Genomic DNA, 6,589 nt, shown 5'->3' on the forward strand with positions numbered 1-6,589 from the left:
GTGCTGGAGGGAGCTAGTGACTGTCATGTTTTCCATCAGTCTTTTCCACAAGGCTGTTGAGTTTTCTCATGGGGAGTTTTAGAGGTTGCAGTGAAATCTGTGGATGTGTGTACCTCTCTATTCAACAGCCCCAAGGCATTCTTTGGTGTCCTAGGAATGTTCTGGTATCTTGTACTGTTTGCAGTGAGTTATTGCTCTTTTTAGGTATTAACTTGCTAGCAGAGCTCACTTTTCGGTGGCAGTTTTTGTAATAGTGAAGTGCCTGTGACATGCTAGGCCTGTGCCTGCTGGAACTGGGAATGCTTTAACTTCGTGGCATAATGACAGGTCTCTGCATTCACCTGATAGACAGTGATCTGTTTGGCTTCTGATGATTTTTAGACCTTTGGTAGTGCATTGATTGCATCTAATGCAGCTATAAGAAATCCAGCAGCTGTTTTGGCAGTTGCTTTTGACTGTGTAGCTGAAGGATGTAATCCACTGCACACCATTGTTTTAATTTTAGGAAATTCTCTTGCTAGGCAGATTATTATTCTGATATATATCTTCTAGACTTCTGTGATATATTCCAAGGCTGGAATTCCTCTTGTGAACAGATGTTTTCATATCCAAACCCACAAAAGCCTGGAAAAAGCTTCTTTGAAATAAAGAGGGTGTGGGGGGAGTACATTTCAATACTTCTCATAGGTTAGACATGGAATCTGTTCCTCTCTGGCTTTAGAATCTAGATTTCAACCTGACTAAATTTCTGATAACAGTATGAAATGCTTTCAACTTGATGTCATGCCAAGACTTTTCCCAGAAAAAAAGCTGTCTTTATCTTGTTTGGCCAAAAAAGATGTTTGGACTTGCTCTGGTTTCTGAAGAAAGGGTGAGGTCTGCATAAATACAGGTTTTTTTCAGTCTCAAGCTTAAGACTCTGAATCTCCAAATTCCCTGTTGTATCTTGCCTACTTTTTTTTCTTTCCTGAGGCAATGTAAGTCAAGTGACAGGTAGTGAACAACATGCTTTCAAAAACAATGTCTTGAATCTCCTGAATTACTAGAGTGATGCTTTGCCTGTCATGAACTTTTCTGCAGAATTCATGTGAGTTAATGTTGCATGAGTAAACCAAGACCATTTAACATGAATTGTGATTAGCTTGCCAAAATTCCCATGTGGAAAAAATGAAAACCAGGGACTTTTGCAACCTCTTAATTGGTGTAGCAGCTTTGGAAACACACCCTTAATTCAACATAAATCAATATTACCTCTATTATCTAGCAACAGGCTATTAGAAAAAAAACACAGGCATTGAAATCTCCTTTTTTAACATCTTTCTCCTGTTCACCTGAGCTTGCTCCTCATAGATTGACAGAAAGGTTTGGGTTGGAAAGAATCTTAAAGATCATCTAGTTTAAACCACTCTGCTATGGGCACAGACACCTTCCACTAGCCAGGTTGTCCAAGGCCTTATCCAACCTTGCCTGCTTCAAATGGTGTTTATGAACAATGTTGACTGCAGTCAAAATCTGATTAAATGCTCTTTTTTGAGAGATGTTTCCTTGAGTGAAAAATCAAAACTTAAAAGGCCTTAAGTGACTTAGTGTCTTAAGAGCCTCAGTTGTGTAGCTGCCATTCATTTAGCAAACTTCTGGGCTGGCACATTCTGATACCTATTTGTGTACACAGCAGTGCAGAAATACTAACCTGTGTTTTTGAACCCTACTTTTTTAGAACTCTTTTTTTTGCATGGTCTTCCAAATAACTCTACTTGTGACAGAGCTTGTCACATGTTGGTGCTGCTCCTTCACTGCTAGAGAATACCTGTTGATTCCTGTTAGCTGGGACCTAAGTGGTTTTGCTGTGACTTCACTAAGGAAGTTGCTGCTAGGGGTGATGATTCAGAAATGGTAGAAGTCCAGGGATATGAACAATTTGGATCAATTTGGAGTTCACTCAGCTGTTTGGCTTGGCTGGGTTTCCAACAGTTCTCATGTTTACACTGTTAGCCTAACGGACTGCTAGAAGTCCACGTGTCGGAGGCTAAAGGAAAGCTGGGCAAAGAGGTCGTGTCACTAGCTGGGAATTCACTTTTTCCTGTTTGTTAAACAGTTGGGATCTTTCAGGAGCTTAGGCAAATTATATTATTACCCTCAATTTTCAAATAATGTATTCTGAAGTGATTGCTGTGCAATTTAGTTAATATTCCTCTTGTGGTTTTTAAATGAGAAGGAATGGAGCAAGTTGTAATTGGATCCAGTAGCAGGTTCTTGTGGATGGTGAGACCTTACCTTCGGCATACACTGGGTGGTTAGTCCCTCAGGCAGTTTCAGCTGCAGTGGTGGCACAGACACTACCAGTTGTGGAAAAACTTTTAAACAAAATTGTTTCAGGCACCCAAATTATTTATGTAGTGGGGGTAATGAGGGCTAAGTTTGGTGAGACCCTTAGTTGCCACCTGAACATCAGTGCCTTAAAGGATCTTCACTGTCAGGAGGTATGCATTTAAGGGGGGCTCTTGAAGGATCAGTCCTAAGTAGCCTGAGATGCTGGTTGAGAAGGGGATTGTGGGAGTGCAAGGCTGTTCTGACATGGAATCCGCTAAACTGCCAAGAGCGTAAGGAAATGCTCCAAGTGGTAATGTGAGAGAGATTGTTGTGCTGGCCTGTGGAGGTGTTAACAAAAGGAAAAAACCCAAAATAGTACTAAGAGCTGCTGCTTCAATTTAACTCCAGTATCAAAACAGAGCATCTCTGCAAAGGTTACAGCCAAAGCAAGACAATTTTATTGCAAGAATATTGCTTTTTGGTGCCTTCATTTTACTTCTGAGGCAGAGGATGTAACCTAAGCACTGTCATTTTGTCTGTGGGGTACTGCTTCTATTGTGACTGCTACTGCAACATTAATGACAAGGTATAATATGACTGGCTCAAAGAGAGACTACTTCCTGTGCTCCAAGCCACTTGGAAAGAATTGGATTTCTAAGGAATAGCAATTTTTTTTTCAAAGCTAACTGAGGTTTCCTTGATCATCATCTATTAAATTGAATGTGAACAGTAAGTTGAAGGATTTTTGTGGCCTTTTCTCAGTACACTTTTATCAGCTGGTGTGGAGTACTAAAAGACAAACCAAAAGCATTTAAATAATTGGAATTATTTAAATGATATTGCCACTGTAATGAATGCATTCCATTCTCTGGATTACTGAGGGTTGTTCATTCTGGCCGTTCACTGGTTGTCAAACTGGATGTGATCTGATAGCAGATCATTTAATCCTCCAGTTTATCTTTCCTTTTTGTGCTTTGTGCCAGAATGAATTGGTGGTGCAGCACTTTTCCCTGCTGCTTAGGGTGGAGGAGTGTGAGGGTAAAATGTAAGAGATGGAAGAATAGAGTTTGATCACTGGTTTGTTTTTGGTTTTGGGTTGGCCTTCAGGATAATTACAGAGATTTCCTGATTTCTTCACTCATAGCATGGGACTCTTGGTCTTACTCTAACATGGAGATGCTAGGAGCCCCCACTGGTGTTTATTAAATGGTTTGAGTCCTTTGAGGGATAGAATTTTTCCCCTTCGCTGAAGAATTTTGATGGATGCCAAAGGGATGAGGTAGAACTGATGGTGGTAGGGAGAGAAGTGTGTCACTGTCAGCTGAGATGCTAGAGGTGATGAGTGAGGGGATGAATGGGAACCATAGGAAGAGCTGTAGGTTTTAATGACCAATCCTGAGATGAGGATGACTTTAGAGCACTGGGGAAAGACTGAGGTTTTGGAAGCCTAGATAAATAATAGATTGTTTCCCCTTACTAAGGGAATATTCTCGGTGGAGAAATAAGCACAAAGGACACTTTGTGATGAATTTTGTGCTGCCTTTGGTGGCTTAGATCTACCCATGTAGATCTAGTCCATAGATCTCTTCAAAGCCTGTCTGATGCCCTGCAAGGGCTCTTGATGGGCCACTTAGAAAAACTTGAAAGTTTAAGCAAACTTGAACAAGGCAAAAGTGGAATGAAAGGATCTCTCTGAGGACTCCATCAGGGCGCTGACTTCCCCTTACAGTGATGCTTTCTTGTCTCTTTTTTCACTAAAGAGCAGTGCTTTGGATTACATTGTCAGTAGCACTGGATGCTCAGGCAAGAACGGCAGTATGTGTTGCCCACTCTGGGTTTTATGCTGTTTAGAACTACATCTCTGCAGCTCTGAGAGGAGTCTGGTTGTTGTGGTTCAAGGCTCCTACCTGTGACAGTTTGGGTGTTATCCGCCCCCCACTCTTATGAAATTACCCAGACTAGATTCAGCCGAATGGAAGTTAAAGAATGAAGGTTTATATTTACAGCTTAGCACAACATACAAGCAGATATTTACAATATACACAGCTATATACAAGTTAAAAAGTAATACAGAAACACAACACCCCTCCCAGCAACCAGAGTCCCCAGGAGGGGTTCCAACCATCCTTCCACCTCCTTTCCATCCCTCTACTTTATCCCAGAGTTTGCCTTATGTGCAAGGTGAGATTGGAGGTTAAAGGGCGGTTAAAGCAGAAGCATTAGTTACACAGAAGCGGACCAAGGATAAAAAGTACAGGCTCCCAGAGACCCACACCGACTTGCCTATGTTTATGTTCTTGTTTTTATACATCTCAGCAAGCCTATGAGTGAAGTAGACATGGCCATTGTTTCCTTTTCACAGCTTACAGTCTAATTTCTCTCACTAAAATAATTCAGTTAGCCTCAAACTAGCAGACTACCCAAATAGTAAGTTACTGTTTAGAACTGCACCTGAAGAGGCACCAAAGCAGCTTTTCCCACTACTGCAAGATGCAGCATCTGCTTGGTTGGACAAATGTTGAATCTGTTGTAGAGTACCAGGCTTCTGCTGAACTTCCACCACTGTGCATTACTTCAGATGCAAAAGTCTTTCACAGCTGCAAATCCAGCTGTAATAAGGATTATTTATCAGTTGATGCTTACTTTTCACTTTCAGTTGTGAATGAATTGGGGGAAGAAAAGACAAGACTGTGTTGAAACCACTTGCTGTATGATATGCTTGGAAGAAAGAATGTTGTGACTGTGCTGTAAGTAGCAGAGGCCAGCACAAAAAAGAAACTTTTAGTCAGGGGAGGATGACCAAGCTGAGGCTTCTCTTAAATGGATGGCATCTCTCCTTGCCTAACCCTTGCATTTCCTGGAGTCTTGCTCAGGCTTCCAGATGCTTTTTGCAATCTTTGTCGGCTGATTTTCAGCAACAGGTGGAATTGTTTGGGGTCTGAGGTTTTTCAAACGGCTGCCGAGAATTTTTCTGGTCCAGTGTCATCATCCTGAGAAGGATCCTAAGCCCATTTGCTGTTACCATCTTCATAAGCTTTCCTTCATCTCATTCTGGGTAAATAATCAGCGAAGCAGCTTTTATTTAAAGACACTACTGCAGTCAGGATCAGTGGGGTCCCTAGAAAATAGGGGAGGTTCAGAATTGTAAAGCTGCATGTTTAAACTGGCTTTGGCAGAGTGGAACAGGTTTTTCTTCATCTTGACTTTAAAAAATGGCTCCATATATCTCAGGGGTACAAATTTAAGAGTCAAATCTTGTGGGTTTGAATAAAAAGCATTCAGATGACACAATACTTCTGAAAATTCCCAAGAGAGCAGATGTTTACCTGCATGCAAGTAGGAAGAATCATTTGACTTCTTAATGCCCAAGCCTAGGGGATAATAGAATTAAAACAACTGTGTCGTGTTACTTAACATTTCCCTTTAATCTACCTCTGGAAAGATGTGATGTGACAGAATTCCCTGGGGGCCAAAATAGTGGTTGGGGCTTTTTTTTTTCTGTTAAACAGAGCCTAGATCGTAAAGAAAGCCACAACCAGACACTCTGGTCCTCTTTGTGTAGTTTTAGCTTGTTACTGACCTGTGCTAATATTGACTCTGTGTATAGATAGAACAAAGGCTTGATTTCCTCCTCCCTCTGTACAAGAACAAATTCATAGAGCCATAGTCAGGGTTGGAAGGGACCTTCAAGGGTCATCCAGTTCCTGCTACAGTCAGGGACACCTCAGGTTGCTCAGAGCCGCAGCCAGCCTGGCCTTAAACACCTCCAAGGGTGAGGCTTCTGCCACCTCCATGGGCAAACTGTTCCAGTGTTCCTAATGTCTAATCTAATAATCTTCCCTCCTCTATCTTGGATCCATTCCCCCTAGTCCTATCACTACCCAATACCCTATAAGTCCCTCCCCAGCTTTATTGTAGCCCCCTTCAGGTACTGGAAGACCATAGTAAGGTCTCCTTGGAGCCTTTCCATCTCCAGACCGAACAGCCCCAGTTCTCTCAGTCTTTCTCCATAGCAGAGCAGCTCCAACTTTTTGATCATCCTCATGGCCCTTCTCTGGACATGTTCCAGCATCTCCAGATCTTTCTTGTAATAGGGGTTCCAGAACTGGATGTTTACAGTAGGAAGTACTGATGCATGAATATTGGAGTAAAGTTGTAGTGACCAAGGAAGCATCCATGTCTGAAAGTTGTGGGGAGTTTGGGAAGCTCCCAGTCACCAAATCAAAGGTGGGTTTGCCAGGTAGGTCAGCAGCCAACACCCGGTGTTGTAAATTATGTG

Source organism: Pogoniulus pusillus, chromosome 11 (assembly GCF_015220805.1).
Source record: "Pogoniulus pusillus isolate bPogPus1 chromosome 11, bPogPus1.pri, whole genome shotgun sequence".
NCBI classification, from domain to species: Eukaryota; Metazoa; Chordata; class Aves; order Piciformes; family Lybiidae; genus Pogoniulus; species Pogoniulus pusillus.